The sequence below is a fragment of the Manis javanica genome, chromosome 7, assembly GCF_040802235.1.
Source record: "Manis javanica isolate MJ-LG chromosome 7, MJ_LKY, whole genome shotgun sequence".
NCBI classification, from domain to species: Eukaryota; Metazoa; Chordata; class Mammalia; order Pholidota; family Manidae; genus Manis; species Manis javanica.
Genome location: NC_133162.1, coordinates 86,533,237 through 86,550,808, shown reverse-complemented (window position 1 = coordinate 86,550,808; position 17,572 = coordinate 86,533,237). Strand labels below are relative to the sequence as shown.

Sequence of the window (17,572 nt, the reverse complement as noted above, 5' to 3'; positions counted from 1 at the left end):
AGGATGCCATGTATTTCTTTGTTTTGTCTGATGGCCATGCTTAGGACCTCAAGTACTATGTTGCATAACAGTGGGGAGAGTGGGCATCCCAGTCTTGCTCCTGATCTTAGGTGAAAAGCTTTCAGCTTCTCGCTGTTCATTATGATGTTGGCTGTGGGTTTGTCATATATGGTCTTGATTATGTTGAGGTACTTACCCTCTATACCCATTTTCTTAATAGTTTTTATCATGAATGGATGTTGAATTTTGTTGAATGCTTTTTCTGCATCTATGGAGATGATCATGTGGTTTTTGTCCTTTTTGTTGATGTGGTGGATGATGCTGATGGATTTTTGAATGTTGTACCTTCCTTGCATCCCTGGGATGAATCCCACTTGATCATAGTGTATGATCCTCTTAATGTATTTTTGAATTTGGTATGCTAATATTTTGTTGAGTATTTTTGCATCTATGTCCATCAGGGATATTGGTCTGTAATTTTCTTTTTTTGTGGTGTCTTTGCCTGGTTTTGGTATTAGAGCGATGCTGGCCTCATAGAATGAGTTTGGAAGTATTCCCTTTTCTTCTACTCTTTGGAAAACTTTAAGGAGAATGGGTATTATATCTTCTCTATATGTCCGGTAAAATTCAGTAGTGAATCCATCTGGTCCGGGGGTTTTGCTCTTGGGTAGTTTTTTTGATTACCGATTCAGTTTCATTGCTGCTAATTGGGCTGTTTAGATTTTCTGTTTCTTCCTTGGTCAGTCTTGGAAGGTTGTATTTTTCTAGGAAGTTGTCCATTTCTTCTAGGTTTTCCACCTTTTCAGCATATAGATTTTCATAGTATTCTCTAATAATTTTTTGTGTTTTTGTGGGGTCCATTGTGACTTTTCCTTTCTCACTTCTGATTCTGTTTATGTGTGTAGATTCTCTTTTTCTCTTAATAAGTCTGGCTAGGAGTTTATCTATTTTGTCTATTTTCCCAAAGAACCAGCTTTCGGTTTCATTGATTTTTTTCTACTGTTTTATTCTTCTCAATTTTGTGTATTTCTTCTCTGATGTTTATTATGTCAATCCTTCTGCTGACATTGGGCCTCATTTGTTCTTCTTTTTCTAATTTCAATAATTGTGACTAGACTATTCATTTCAGATTGTTCCTCCTTCTTTAAATAGGCCTGGATTGCTATATACGTCGCTCTTAGAACTGCCTTCGCTGCATCCCACAGAGGTTGGGGCTTTGTGCTGTTGTCATCTGTTTCCATATACTGCTTGATCTTTGTTTTAATTTGGTCATTGAGCTACTTATTATTTAGGAGGTTGTTCTTAAGCCTCCATGTGTTTGTGAGCCTTTTTGTTTTCCTTGTACAATTTATTTCTAGTTTTATACCTTTGTGAGCTGAGAAGTGGGGTGGAAGCATTTCAATCTATTTGAATTTACTGAGGCTCTTTTTGTGGCCTAGTATGTGATCGATTCTGGAATACGTTCCATGTGCATTTGAGAAGAATGTGCCTGCTGCTGGTTTTGGGTGTAGAGTTCTGTAGATGTCTCTTAGGCCCATCTGTTCTAGTGTGTTGTTCAGTGCCTCTGTGTCCTTACTTATTTTCTGTCTGGTTGATATGTCCTTTGGAGTGAGTGGTGTGTTGAGGTCTCCTAAAATGAATGCATTGCATTCTATTTCCTCCTTTAATCCTGTTAGTATTTGTTCCACATTATGTGGGTGCTTCTGTGTTGGGTGCATATATATTTATAATGGTTATATCCTCTTGTTGGACTGACCCCTTTATCATTATGTAATGTCCTTCTTTACCTCTTGTTACTTTCTTTGTTTTGAAGTCTATTTATTTTGTCTGATATAAGTACTGTAACACCTGCTTTTTTCTCCCTATTGTTTGCATGAAATATCTTTTTCCAACCCTTCACTTTTAGTCTATGTATGTCTTTGGGTTTGAGGTGAGTCCCTTGTAAGCAGCATAAAGATGGGTCTTGTTTTTTTTTTTTTTTTTTTTTTTTACTGTTATTATTATTGTCTCTGTAATGGTGCATATGGAATCAAGAGCTTTCCATCACAGTTTTGTTTTTTTTTTTTTACTTTTTTTGCCCATTTTTTTTTTTGAGAGGGCATCTCTCATATTTATTGATCAAATGGTTGTTAACAACAATAAAATTCAGTATAGGGGGGTCATCGCTCAATGTACAATCATTAATCCTTCTCAAGCCTAATTCTCGTCAGTCTCCAATCTTCTGAAGCATAACGAACAAGTTCTTACATGGTGAACGAATTCCTACATATTGAATAAATTCTTACATGGTGAACAGTACAAGGGCATTCATCACAGAAACTTTCGGTTTTGATCATGCATTATGACCTATAAACAATCAGGTCACATATGAATATTTGTTTGATTTTTGTACTTGATCATGTTGATCCCACATTTCTCCTATTATTATTATTATTTTTATTTTTAATAAAATGCTGAAGTGGTAGGTAGATGCAAGATAAAGGTAGAAAACATAGTTTAGTGCTGTAAGACGGCAAATGTAGATGATCAGATGATCAGGTGTGTGCCTATGGACTAAGTATCAATCCAGGCTAGACAAGGGCAGCAAGACATCCATAGATGCAGAAGATTTCTCTCAAAGCAGGGGGGGTGAGGTTCTGAGCCTCACCTCTGTTGATCCCCAAATTCTCACCTGATGGTCCCCCTGCGACTGTGCCTGTCTTAGGTTGTTCCTCCCTTGAGGAATCTTACCCGTCTCTGGCTAACCAGTCATCTTCTGGGGCCATACAGGGAAATGTAAAGTTGGTAAGTGAGAGAGAAGCCATATTGTTTGCAAAGGTTAGCTTTTTACTTCTTTGCAGATTTATGCCCTGTGGCTTCTATGCCCAGCACTTGTCTCGAGGTATCTTTACCACCTGGAGGAATTATGATACTCGGTAAATTCGATATGAGGCACGAATTCTATTTAAGGGTTGTAATTAGGAAGGAAGAAGAAAAGCTATAGATGTAGCATATGAAGGAAACATGGGAGGATTGATTATTTCTTTGACATATCTTCTTGTAGAGTACCTTAAGTATGTATAGGTTTTAAACTACTAACTAATTTGCACACACATATTAACATAATAGGAATACAGTGACAAAAACAAAGCAAATCTACAATTACCATCCATCTCCAGTGAAGCCAAGAAAACCATTTAGGCACCCTAGGCATTTGTGAAAATTTATCTATGATATGATGGATATTGTCCAACTGTACTTGAACCATCAGACAAATTAAAGCAGCCCATTTCTGGGATCTGTTCACATCCCATATGTTCTTTTAACAGTAGATAGTCTATAGTCATGAGATTTTGGAGTGCTACAACTTGCACCCCTCCCAACTCCTGGTTGAGTTCCAACACTACAGATCCGGTCAAATTCATTGTCTCACTGTATGCACATGCCAGCCTAGACATCTCCCTCCTCATTCCTATGGCAAGTCCAGGAGACAGTGGGCTGGATGCAGCCACAACCGCAGCATCGTCCGGATCCCTGAGGAGGCTTTTTGATGATCATCCCCCGGCACGAGTCCTCCAGAGAGTGCTGATGCCGGAAGCTCCTCCTCATGTCGTATCTTAGTTCATTTTCTGGGTATCCAAGCTAGGCCTTGATCTTCTGCATAGAAACAAACAGACCCTTTGCCCACACTTTGACATGCCCTCTATACCACTGTGCAGAACTCATTGGAGGTCAGCACACAGTAACTGCTTTTTTTTTTTTAATTAAGAGAAAGGAATATTATCAGAAAAGAGTACCTCCATAGCTGATCATCTGACACCCTTTAAGTGATCAACATTAAGGATATTTAAAGCATGCGTTGATCTTTGATTTACCAATAGTTTTATCCTGTTAAGGAGTAATCCCCCTTTTCTTTCTTCTTTCTTTTTTTTAAATTTTTTTTTAAATTTTTAATCTACACTTACATGAAGAATACTATGTTTACTATGTCTCCCCTATATCAGGTCCCCCCTAACAACCACATTACGGTTACTGTCCATCAGCTTAGCAAAATGTTGTAGAGTCACTACTTGTCCTCTCTGTGTTGTGCAGCCCACCATCCCCTTTCTCCCTCACCCTCATGCATGCTAATCTTAATACCCCCCTTCTTCTAGCCCCCCCCCTTATCCCTCCCTGCCCACCCATCCTCCCCAGTTCCTTTCCCTTTGGTACCTGTTAGTCCATTTTTGGGTTCGGTAATTCCACTGCTGTTTTGTTCCTTCAGTTTTTCCTTTGTTCTTATACTCCTCAGACGAGTGAAATCATTTGGTATTTCTCTTTCTCCGCTTGGCTTATTTCACTGAGCATAATACTCTCCAGCTCCATCCATGTTGCTGCAAATGGTTGGATTTTTCCACTTCTTATGGCTGAGTAGTATTCCATTGTGTATATGTACCACATCTTCTTTATCCATTCATCTACCGATGGACATTTAGGTTGCTTCCAATTCTTGGCTATTGTAAACAGTGCTGCGATAAACATAGGAGTGCATCTGTCTTTCTCAAACTTGATTGCTGCGTTCTTAGGGTAAATTCCTAGGAGTGGAATTCCTGGGTCAAATGGTAGGTCTGTTTTGAGCATTTAGATGAACCTCCATACTGCTTTCCACAATGGTTGAACTAATTTACATTCCCACCAGCAGTGTAGGAGGGTTCCCCTTTCTCCACAGCCTCGCCAACATTTGTTGTTGTTTGTCTTTTGGATGGCAGCTATCCTTACTGGTGTGAGGTGATACCTCATTGCAGTTTTAATTTGCATTTCTCTGATAATTAGCGATGTGGAGCATCTTTTCATGTGTCTCTTGGCCATCTGTATTTCTTTTTTGGAGAACTGTCTGTTCAGTTCCTCTGCCCATTTTTTAATTGGGTTATTTGTTTTTTGTTTGTTGAGGCGTGTGAGCTCTTTAGATATTCTGGACGTCAAGCCTTTATCGGATCTGTCATTTTCAAATATATTCTCCCATACTGTAGGGTTCCTTTTTGTTATATTGATGGTGTCTTTCGCTGTACAGAAGCTTTTCAGCTTAATGTAGTCCCACTTGCTCATTTTTGCTGTTGTTTTCCTTGCCCGGGGAGATATGTTCAAGAAGAGATCACTCATGTTTATGTCTAAGAGGTTTTTGCCTATGTTTTTTTCCAAGAGTTTAATGGTTTCATGACTTAAATTCAGGTCTTTGATCCATTTTGAGTTTACCTTTGTATATGGGGTTAGACAATGGTCCAGTTTCATTCTCCTACATGTAGTTGTCCAGTTTTGCCAGCACCATCTGTTGAAGAGACTGTCATTTTGCCATTGTATGTCCATGGCTCCTTTATCAAATATTAATTGACCATATATGTTTGGGTTAATTTCTGGAGTCTCTAATCTGTTCCACTGGTCTGTGGCTCTGTTCTTGTGCCAGTACCAAACTGTCTTGATTACTATGGCTTTGTAGTAGAGCTTGAATTTGGGGAGTGAGATCCCACCTACTTTTTTCTTCTTTTTCAGGATAGCTTTGGCTATTCGGGGTCTTTGGTGTTTCCATATGAATTTTTGTATTATTTGTTCCAATTCATTGAAGAATGTTGCTGGTAATTTGAGAGGGATTGCATCAAATCTGTATATTGCTTTGGGCAGGATGGCCATTTTGACGATATTAATTCTTCCAAGCCATGAGCATGGGATGAGTTTCCATTTATTAGTGTCCCCTTTAATTTCTCTTAAGAGTGACTTGTAGTTTTCAGAGTATAAGTCTTTCACTTCTTTGGTTAGGTTTATTCGTAGGTATTTTATTCTTTTTGATGCAATGGTGAATGGAATTGTTTTCCTCATTTCTCTTTCTATTGATTCGTTGTTAGTGTATAGGAAAGCTACAGATTTCTGTGTGTTAGTTTTGTATCCTGCAACTTTGCTGTTTTCCGATATCAGTTCTAGTAGTTTTGGAGTGGATTCTTTAGGGTGTTTTATGTACAGTATCGTATCATCTGCAAATAGTGACAGTTTAACTTCTTCTTTACCAATCTGGATTCCTTGTATTTCTTTGTTTTGTCTGATTGCCGTGGCTAGGACCTCCAGTACTATGGTAAACAACAGTGGGGAGAGTGGGCATCCCTGTCTGGTTCCCGATCTCAGAGGAAATGCTTTCAGCTTCTCGCGGTTCAGTATAATGCTGGCTGTGGGTTTATCATATATGGCCTTTATTATGTTGAGGTACTTGCCCTCTATTCCTATTTTGCTGAGAGTTTTAATCATGAATGGATGTTGAATTTTGTCAAATGCTTTTTCAGCATCTATGGAGATGATCATGTGGTTTTTGTCTTTCTTTTTGTTGATATGGTGGATGATGTTGATGGATTTTCGAATGTTGTACCATCCTTGCATCCCTGGGATGAACCCCACTTGATCATGGTGTATGATCCTTTTGATATACTGTTGAATTCTGTTTGCTAATATTTTATTGAGTATTTTTGCATCTACATTCATCAGGGATATTGGTCTGTAATTTTCTTTTTTGGTGGGGTCTTTGCCTGGTTTTGGTATTAGGGTGATGTTGGCCTCATAGAATGAGTTTGGGAGTATTCCCTCTTCTTCTATTTTGTGGAACACTTTAAGGAGAATGGGTATTATGTCTTCTCTGTGTGTCTGATAAAGTTCCGAGGTAAATCCGTCCGGCCGCGGGGTATTGTTTTTGGGTAGGTTTTTGATTACTGTTTCAATTCCTTTGCTTGTAATTGGTTTGTTTAACTTTTGTGTTTCTTCCTTGGTCAGTCTTGGGAGGTTGTATTTTTCTAGGAAGTTGTCCATTTCTTCTAGGTTTTCCAGCTTGTTGGCATATAGGTTTTCATAGTAGTCTTTAATAATTTTTTGTATTTCTGTGGAGTCTGTCGTGATTTTTCCATTCTCATTTCTGATTATGTTGATTTGTGTTGACTCTCTTTTTCTCTTAATAAGTTGGGCTAGAGGCTTATCTATTTTGTTTATTTTCTCAAAGAACCAGCTCTTGGTTTCGTTGATTTTTGCTATTGTTTTATTCTTCTCAATTTTGTTTATTTCTTCTCTGATCTTTATTATGTCCCTCCTTCTGCTGACTTTAGGCCTCATTTGTTCTTCTTTTTCCAGTTTTAATAATTGTGATGTTAGACTATACATTTGGGATTGTTCTTCCTTCTTCAAGTGTGCCTGGATTGCTATATACTTTCCTCTTAAGACTGCTTTCGCTGCATCCCACAGAAGTTGGGGCTTAGTGTTGTTGTTGTCATTTGTTTCTATATATTCCTTGATCTCTATTTTGATTTGTTCATTGATCCATTGATTATTTAGTAGCATGTTGTTAAGCCTCCATGTGTTTGTGAGCCTTTTTGTTTTCTTTGTAGAATTTATTTCTACTTTCAAAGCTTTGTGGACTGAAAAATTGGTTGGTAGAATTTCAATATTTTGGAATTTACTGAGGCTCTTTTTGTGAGCTAGTATGTGGTCTATTCTGGAGAATGTTCCATGTGCACTTGAGAAGAATGTATATCCTGTTGCTTTTGGATGTAGAGTTCTATAGATGTCTATTAGGTTCATCTGTTCTAGTGTGTTGTTCAGTGCCTGCGTGTCTTTACTTATTTTCTGCCCGGTGGATCTATCCTTTGGGGTGAGTGGTGTGTTGAAGTCTCCTACAATGAATACATTGCAGTCTATTTCCCTCTTTAGTTCTGTTAGTATTTGCTTCACATATGCTGGTGCTCCTGTATTGGGTGCATATATATTTAGAATGGTTATATCCTCTTGTTGGACTGAGCCCTTTATCATTTTATAATGTCCTCCTTTAACTCTTGTTACTTTCTTTGTTTTGAAGTCTATTTTGTCTGATATTAGTACTGCAACCCCTGCTTTCTTCTCACTGTTGTTTTCCTGAAATATGTTTTTCCATCCCTTGACTTTTAGTCTATGCTTATCTTTGGGTTTAAGGTGAGTTTCTTGTAAGCAGTATATAGATGGGTCTTGCTTTTTTATCCATTCTATTACTCTGTGTCTTTTGATTGGTGCATTAAGTCCATTTACATTTAGGGTGACTATTGAGAGATATGTACTTATTGCCATTGCAGGCTTTAGATTCGTGGTTACCAAAGGTTCCAGGTTAGCTTCTTTAGTTTCTTACTGCCTAACTTAGCTCGCTTATTGAGCTGTTATATACACGGTCTGGAGATTCTTTTCTTCTCTCCCTTCTTATTCCTCCTCCTCCATTCTTCATATGTTGTGTGTTTTGTTCTGTGCTCTTTTTAGGGGTGCTCCCATCTAGAGCAGTCCCTGTAGGATGCCCTGTAGAGGTGGTTTGTGGGAGGCAAATTCCCTCAGCTTTTGCTTGTCTGGGAATTGTTTAATCCTGCCATCATATTTAAATGATAGTCGTTCTGGATACAGTATCCTTGGTTCAAGGCCCTTCTGTTTCATTGCATTAAGTATATCATGCCATTCTCTTCTGGCCTGTAGGGTTTCTGTCGAGAAGTCTGATGTTAGCATGATGGGTTTTCCTTTATAGGTGACCTTTTTCTCTCTAGCTGCCTTTAAAACTCTTTCCTTGTCCTTGATCCTTGCCATTTTAATTACTATGTGTCTTGGTTTTGTCCTCCTTGGATCCTTTCTGTTGGGAGTTCTGTGTAATTCCATGGTCTGTTCGATTATTTCCTCCCCCAGTTTGGGGAAGTTTTCAGCAATTATTTCTTCAAAGAGACTTTCTATCCCTTTTCCTCTTTCTTCTTCTTCTGGTATCCCTATAATACGAAGATTATTCCTTTTGTATTGGTCACATATTTCTCTTAGTGTTGTTTCATTCCTAGAGATCCTTTTATCTCTCTCTGTGTCAGCTTCTATACGTTCCTGTTCTCTGGCTTCTATTCCTTCAATGGCCTCTTGCATCTTATCCATTCTGCTTATAAATCCTTCCAGGGATTGTTTCACTTCTGTGATCTCCTTCCTGACCTCTGTGATCTCCTTCCAGACTTCATCCCACTGCTCTTGCATTTTTCTCTGCATCTCATCCCACTGCTCTTGCATTTTTCTCTGCATCTCATCCCATTGCTCTTGCATTTTTCTCTGCATCTCTGTCAGCATGTTCATGATTTTTATTTTGAATTCTTTTTCAGGAGGACTAGTTAGGTCTGTCTCCCTCTCAGGTGTTGTCTCTGTGATCTTTGTCTGCCTGTAGTTTTGCCTTTTCATGGTGATAGAGATAGTTTGCAGAGCTCGTACAAGTGACCGCTGGAAGAGCTTCCCTTCTTGTTGGTTTGTGGCCTTTTCCTGGGAGAATAGCGACCTCTAGTGGCTTGTGCTGGGCAGCTGTGCGCAGACAGGGCTTCTGCTTCCTGCCCAGTTGCTTTGGGGTTTATCTCCGCTGTTGCTGTGGGCTTGGCCTGGCTGGGGCTGTTCCTCCAAAATGGTGGAGCCCCGTTGGAGGGGGAGTGGCCGGGGGCTATTTATCTCCGTAAGGGGCCTCTGTGCTCCCTGCTGCCCAGGGGGTTAGAGTGCCCAGAGATCCCCAGATTCCCTGCCTCTGGTCTAAGTGACCTGTCCTGCCCCTTTAAGACTTCCATAAAGCACTCTCCAAACCAAAACAACAACAGCAACAATGAGAGAGGGAACAGAAAGAAAAAAAAAAGGAAAAAACACGTGATTTTTTTTTTTTTGTCCTCAGGTGCCGGTCCCAGGCACCCGCTCACTGGTCCTGCTGCCCTGTCTCCCTAGCACCAGAGTCCCTGTCCTTTCAAGGCTTCCAAAAAGCACCCACCCACCGGTCCCACAGGGAAGGAACGCTCGATATTCTTTGTCCTCAGGCGCTGGTCCCAGGCACCCGCTCACCAGTCCCGCCGCCCTGCCTCCCTAGCACCGGGGTCCCTGTCCCTTTAAGGCTTCCAAAAAGCACTCGCCAAAAAGAGAGAAAAAAAGGAGAAAAACGCGCGATTTCCTCCGTCCTCAGGTGCCGGTCTCAGCCACCCGCCCACCGGTCCCACAGGGAAAAACGCGCGATATTCATTGTCCTCAGTTGCCAGTCCCAGGCACCCGCTCACCAGTCCCGCCACCCTGCCTCCCTAGCACTGGGGTCCCTGTCCCTTTTAGGCTTCCAAAAAGCACTCGCAAAAAAGAGGAAAAAAAAGGGGAAAAACGCGCAATTTCCTCTGTCCTCAGGCGCCGGTCTCAGGCACCCGTCCGCCGGTCCCACAGGGAGAAACGTGGGATATTCTTGGTCCTCAGGCGCCGGTCCCAGGAACCTGCTCACCAGTCCCGCCACCCTGCCTCCCTAGCAACGGGGGCCCATCCCTTTAAGGCTTCCAAAAAGCACTCGCCAAAAAAAAAACCGCTCCAGTTTCTTTCCACCTGCCGGGAGCCAGTGGAAGGGGCGCTCGGGTCCCGCCGGGCCAGGGCTTGTATCTTACCCCCTTCGCAAGGCGCTGGGTTCTTGCAGGTGTGGATGTGGTCCTGTGTTCTGTGGTCTCTATTTTAGGAAGATTTTTCTTTGTTATATTTTCATAGCTCTATGTGTTTTTGGGAGGAGATTTCCACAGCTCTACTCACGCCGTCATCCTGGCTCTGCCCCACCTGGGTCTTGCTTTTGTATCCATTCTATTACCCTGTGTTTTTTGATTGGTGCATTCAGTCCATTTACATTTAGGGTGATTATCGACAGGTATGTACTTCTTGCAAGCATTGCAGGCTTTGGATTCGTGGTTACCATAGGTTTAAGGGTAGCTTCTTTACTATCTAACCATCTAACTTGGACTCATTTATTAAGCTATTATAAACACAGTATGATGATTCTTTATTTCTCTCCCTTCTTATTCTTCATCCTCCATTCTTTATGTTAGGTGCTTTATTCTGTACTTTTTTGTTTCCTTTGACTGTTTTTGTGGATAGTTGATTTTATTTTTTGCCTTTAGTTAGTATTTGGTTGGTCTGCTTTCTTTGCTGTGATTTTATTTTCTCTGGTGACATCTATTTAGTTTTAGGAGTGCTTCCATCTAGAGTAGTCCCTTTAAAATACCCTGCAGAGGTGGTTTGTGGGAGGCAAATTCCCTCAACTTTTGCTTGACTCGATATTGTTTAATCCCTCCATCAAATTTAAATGATAATCATGCTGGATATAGTATTCTTGGTTCAAGGTCCTTCTGTTTCATTACATTAAATATATCATGCTATTCTCTTCTGGCCTATAAGGTTTCTGTTGAGAAGTCTGATGATAGCCTGATGGGTTTTCCTTTGTAGGTAATCTTTTTTCTCTTTCTGGCTGCCTTTAGTACTCTATCCTTGTCTTTGATCTTTGTCATTTTAATTATTATATGTCTTGGTGGTGTCCTCCTTGGGTCCCTTGTGTTGGCAGATCTATGGGCTTCGATGGTCTGAGAGACTATTTCCTTCCCTAGCTTGGGGAAGTTTTCAGCAATTATTTCTTCAAAGACACTTTCTACCCTTTTTTCTCTCTTCTTCTTCTGGTAACTCTATAATGCAAATATTGTTCCACTTGGATTGGTCACACAGTTCTCTCAATATTCTTTCATTCCTAGAGATCCTTTTGTCTCTCTCTGCCTCGGCTTCTCTGTATTCCTGTTATCTGATTTCTATTCCATTAACAGTCTCTTGCACCTCGTCCAGTCTGCTCTTAAGCCATTCTATCGATTATTTCATTTCTGTTATCTCCCTCCGGACTTCATCCCTTAGCTCCTGCATGTTTCTCTGCACATCCATCAGATGGTTATGACTTTTCTTTTGAATTCTTTTTCAGGAAGATTGGTTGTATCTATCTCGCCAGGCACTCTCTTTGGGGTTGTCTGAGTGATTTTTGACTGGACCAGATTCTTTTGCCTTTTCATGGCAATATAAGTGGTCGCAGGTAGGTGGCATGTGTATCAGCTGAGAGAACAAAGTCCCTTCCTGTTTTTTGGTCGCCTTGCCCTTCTCCACTGCCTGTGCTGTTTACCTGCACACCAGGAACAGACTCTGGGACAATCTCCTGAGCTGCCGAGGGCGGGGCCACCCTCAGGCTAGCCTAGAGCACTGGGGGGGTGTCGCAGCCATGCCAGGTGTCTTCTCCTGCAAGAACGGCACCCCTTTGTGTCTTCCGGACCTTGCTCCAGCTTCCCCTACATGTCCCGGTTATCTGTGCACTGTGAGGAGACTCTGTGTGGTTCCTATGGGTAGGGCTGCTTTCGGGCTGCTCCGCAGCTGTGGCAGGTCAGCCGGTTTGCTTGTAGCGCTGGCCGGGGGGGAATAAATGGCAGGGTGCTTATTGCTGTGAGTGGCTTCGGGGCTGCTTTACGCCCCAGGCGGTTAGGGGGCCCGAAGTTCCTTAAGATTCCCAGCCTGCTGGGCTGACTGTGCTGGGACGATTCTGTTCAGCTGTTGAGCCCTTGTCCCTTTAAGACTTTTTTAAAAAGTGCCCGCTTTTCTTTTGTCCCAGGGGAGCCAGCTGTGGGGTACCACTCACAGTCTCTGTCTTGGACCCTACCCTTCTGTTTCTCTAATATCCAGCACACCATGCAATGTGTGTCTGTGCTCCTGGTGGAGATTACTAGGGCTGGTTTTTCAGCACTCCTGTGCTTCCACTCCCTCCACACTCCGACTCCTTTCCTCCCGCCAGTGAGCTAGGGTTGGGGGAGTGCTCAGGTCTCACCCGGTCACGGCTTTATATCTTAGCCCCTTCGTGAGATGCTGAATTCTTGCAGATGTAGATGTAGCCTGGTTGTTGTACTGTACCTGGTCTCTCTTTTAGGAATAGTTGTATTTGTTGTATTTTCAAAAATATGTATGGGTTTGGGAGATTTCCGCCACCCTACTCACCCCACCATCTTGAGCCAGAAGTCTACATGCATTTCTTTTTCTTGAAGAGAAGTATAAGGCAGATTTTGGCCTTTTAGAGACATTCTACTTCCAGATATATTGAAAAGTAAGTTTCTAAAGACTCAACCAAGAAACTGCTAGAATAAACAAAATCAGTAAAGTTGCAGGATACAAAATCAATAAACAAAAATCAGTTGCATTTTTATACACTAATGACCTATCAGAAAGAGAAATTAAGAAAATAATCCCATTCACAATTGCATCAAAAAGACAAAAATATCTAGAAATAAATTTAACCAAAGAGGTGAAAAACCTGTACACTGCTAATCTGTGAGACACTGATGAAAAAAACTGAAGACAACATAAACAAATGCAAAGATATTCTGTACTCATGGGTTAGAGGAACTGATATTGTTAAAATATCCATACTACCTAAAGCAATCTACAGATTCAATGCAATCCCTATCAAAATGCCAATGGCCTTTCCCACAGAAATACAACAATCCTAAAATCTGTACGGAACCAAAAAAATCCTGAATTGCTAAAGCAGTCTTGAGAAAGAATAAAGCTGGAGGTGATCACACTTCCTGATTTCAAACTGTATTACAGAGCTATAGTAATTAAAACAGTATGGTAATGGCATGAAAACTGACAGAGCTCAATGGAACAAACTAGAGAGCCCAGAAATAAATCAACATATACATGGTCAATTTATTTATGACAAAGGAGTCAGGAATATACAATGGGGAAAAGACAGTTTCTTCAATAAATGGCACTGAATAGTCACATGCAAAAAGAATGAAACTGGACTCCTTACCCTATGTCATGGACAAAAATCAACTCAACATGGATTAAAGACTTGAATGTAAGATCTGACACCATAAAACTCTAGAAAAAAAACAAAGGCAGTAAGCTCCTTGATGTTGATTTTGCTGATATTTTGGATTTGACACCAAAAGGAGAGGCAACAAAAGCAAAAATAAACAAGTAGAACTACATCAAACTAAAAAACTTCTGTACAGCAAAGGAAATGATGAACAAAATGAAAATCTTCTGAATGGGAGAAAATATCTGCAAATCATAAATATGATAAAGTATTAATTCCTCATATATATATATATATATATATATATATAAGGAACTCAACTAAATAGCAAAAAAACAATCCAATTAAAAAGTGAGTAGAGGATCTGAATAGATATTTTCCAAAGAAGACATACAGATGGTCAACAGGTACATGAAAAGGTGCTCAAAATCACTCATCATCAGGGAAATGCACAGCAAAACTACAGTGAGGTATCACCTCACCTCTGTTAGAATGGCTAATATTAAAAAGACAAGAAATAACAAGCATTGGTGAACATATGGAGAAAAGGGAACTCTTGTGTACTGTTGGTGGGAATGTAAATTGGTACAGCCACTGTGGAAAACAGCATGTTTTTTTTTTTTATAGGTTCCTCAAAAAATTAAAAACAAACCATAGGATTTAGGATCCAGGATCCATAGGCTCCAGCAGTTCCAATTCTGGGTATTTATCTAAATTGAAGGGAAAAAGCACACAACTGGAAATACATCTGCACACCCATGTTCACTGCAGCATTATTTACAATAGCTAAGACATAAAGTGTCTATTGATGGATGAATGGATAACGAAAATGTGTTATATATACACAACAGACTACTATTCAGCCATAGAAAAGTGAAGTCAGTCAAAGAAAGACAAATACCATACACTCTCACTTATATGTAGAACCTAAACAAAACAAAACACCAAACTCATCAATACAGAAAACAGATGGGTGTTTGCCACAGTTAGGGTTGAGGTGGGATGGGGAGATGGGCAAAATGGGTGAAGGGGATTAAGAGATACAAACTACCAATTATAAATAAGTCATGTAATATTTTCTGAATGTGCATTACACATCAATAATATTTTTCAAATACTAATTTCCCCTAAACATGTATTATACATAATGTACAGCATGATGAATATAGTTAATAACATTGTATTGCATATCTGAAAGTTGCTAATAGATCTTAGTGCTCATCAGAAGAAAAACAATTTGTAACATGTAGTGATGGATAATAATTAGACTTACTGTGGTGATCATTTTGCAATATATACATATAACAAATCACTATGTTGTACACTTGAAACTAATATGTCAATTAATCTAAATTTCAAAAAAGTAGGTTGTTTCTACTACACACTATCAATGTAAGTAAGTCTAAGAGACCAGTGAGTACTGTTACACAGTGCAAAACCCAAAGTGGATGCTAAGTAAATACCTGTGTAAAAATGTCCATGTTCCTAGTTCCCATTACCAGCGTCTGGCTCTACACTTTTATCACCTCTGCTATATGTTGTGAGTCACCCTCTGCTATATGTTGCAAGTGCAGGGTGCCTAGTTTGATTCTGGTGTCTGGAAACAGTAAAAAAAGAAAAGAAAAACTAAAAAGTAAACATGAGATAAGACATAAAGTAATTCACAAAAGAAGAAATACATATAGCCAAAAAACTATAAAAAATGTTCAACTTCATCAGAAATCAGGTTTGAATCAGAGTAGTAAGACACTGTTTTCTCCTACATTTAAAGTAACAAGTATCTTAGATGATAATACTCAAATGATGGGTATTTCTAGGAAATGCTGATAGTTACGTCAAGGCAACAGCTACTCCTGCCCTGCTGGTAGGAATGTAATTTGGTAGAATCCTCTGCAGGACAATTTTCCAATAAACATCAAATACCTCAGAATTGTCTAACTTTTGCTCAGCAATTCTGTCTAAAGATATGATCATTGATATATCTTTAATATATAAAAGATATAATCAGTGATGCACTAAGAGATCTCTATTCATCATTTAATAAACAGTAAAAAACTGCAAACTATATAAATGCATAAATAAGGGATTAAATAAATGATGGAGCATTTATATGCTTGAGTGCAGCCATTACTCTGTAAATAAGACCTATCATTAAAAAAGTGTTCTACATCATGCTAAATAAGATAAGCAAGCAATAAGAATTATTGACACACTGTATGTTTCTTTATATAAAAATGCAGGCAAATCTCTGCTATTAAAGATCAGGACAGTGGTTACTATTTTCATCAGTGATAGAAGGGAGCATGAAGGGAGCTTCTGGGGTTAGTTTTCTTGTTTTTAATTTAGATGCTGATTATGAAAATATATCAAGCTGCACATTTACATGTACTTAAACATTTATTAATATATATGTGCATTCAAAAATTGTCCACTATAGATTTTTGTTTTTTAAAAATAATTTCAAAAAAATTCTACAAAGACCTTGTTTTACCAAAGTAAATATAAAATATAAAAATACAAGAAATCACCTGACAGGCCTACTAAGTTTTGACCTTGAAGTTGAGCTGGGTGTTTGCTTGCCTTTTGAGCCCCAAAAGACTGTTAAGGGTTAAGGTCATAAATATCCTAAGTATACTCTGCAAAAAAATTCGAATAGAGCTCACTCATCAAATAAAAAAAAAGAAGCCCTTAAAGCACAAACGCAACAGATATTACAAAATATTATATATATCTATATCGATATATCTATATCTATCTATCTATCTATATCACCTTTTCCTGAGCTTAGTTACAAAAACCTAAAAAACAACAGAAAGTCTTAACCTGTTAACAGGTTAAATGCCCTGTAACACTACTTTTATTAAATCATTTAAGTATTATTTTAACTCTATCTAGATAGGTCACACAAATAGCCTTTCAAAGAGCTCATAGTTCATCTGTTAGGAAAAAATTTTTAAGAGATTGTTACCACAAAAAAAGAACCCCAATTATAACGAGATTGCTTTGAGGACTGCCGAATTAGTTTCTATCCTTGCTAAGGCACAGACCCAAACTCAGAATTGCAAAGATTTAACTCTAATTTTTCAAACTCTTCTGGGTAAGAAAACAGCTGTTTTGTGGAGAAGTGGTAAGAAAAAAACTACCCACGTAGTTAAACTACAAAACTACTATTACCTCATTTTTAAAATAGCCTTCTAGGTTTGTTTCTAAGTCCTGGCGCAAGCCCTTAAAAAGGACAACGAGAATAAAAGGGAAACCTTATGTACAAGTTCAGGGAGTGGAACCATTAACAACAAAAAAGTCCACTGGGTACTTACTCTGGGAAAAGCATTCTGTTTATTCTTAGGATGTGAAGTGAACAAAGAGAGAATAAATTTTCATTCCCATGAGAGAATAAATTTTAGAGCAAAGGGAAGATTCGTTAAAGAATTTGATATTTTCACGCATACTTTAAGTGTGCTTTGCAAACCAAACTCACCGGAACAACTTCACGCGCAGTCACACTATACCCTATTTCATGTCTAGATTTGTTGTTTACCCGTCTTACATCATAGAGTTTTCAAAGAATGAAAACAACGCATAACCTTAAAGCAAAGCTATTCCTTAAAAGCAAAATCCAGCCACCCTTTAAAACACGCACAAACATTATCCACGATACTAAGACCTCAGAGTCTTAACCGAATAAGCCGAAAACTTGGGGAGGAAGAAAGCAACCTGGTAGGTAACCCGAACCCTGGCCGCGAGCAGAGCGCTCGCGGCTGAAGGACACACGAGGCCTCGCTCCAGGAGCTGGCGGTAGGCGCCGGACGACTCCGACCAGGCCCCGGGGGACAGCCGAAGGACTTGCGGTGGCCGGCACCGGTTTTGTAACCAGAAAGCGGGGAGATGAGAAGCGACGGGGACGCGCAAAAAGCAAAGCGCCCTCAAGTTTGCCCG

The 17,572-nt window shown here is 39.6% G+C and overlaps 1 protein-coding gene across 3 annotated transcripts in view; it reads right to left on the bottom strand.

Moving 5' to 3' along the window:
* B3GALNT2 (beta-1,3-N-acetylgalactosaminyltransferase 2) overlaps positions 1-17,572 on the bottom strand; it is a 78,549-nt gene that overhangs the window by 60,481 nt on the left and 496 nt on the right. The gene's annotated exons all lie outside the window — the stretch shown is intronic.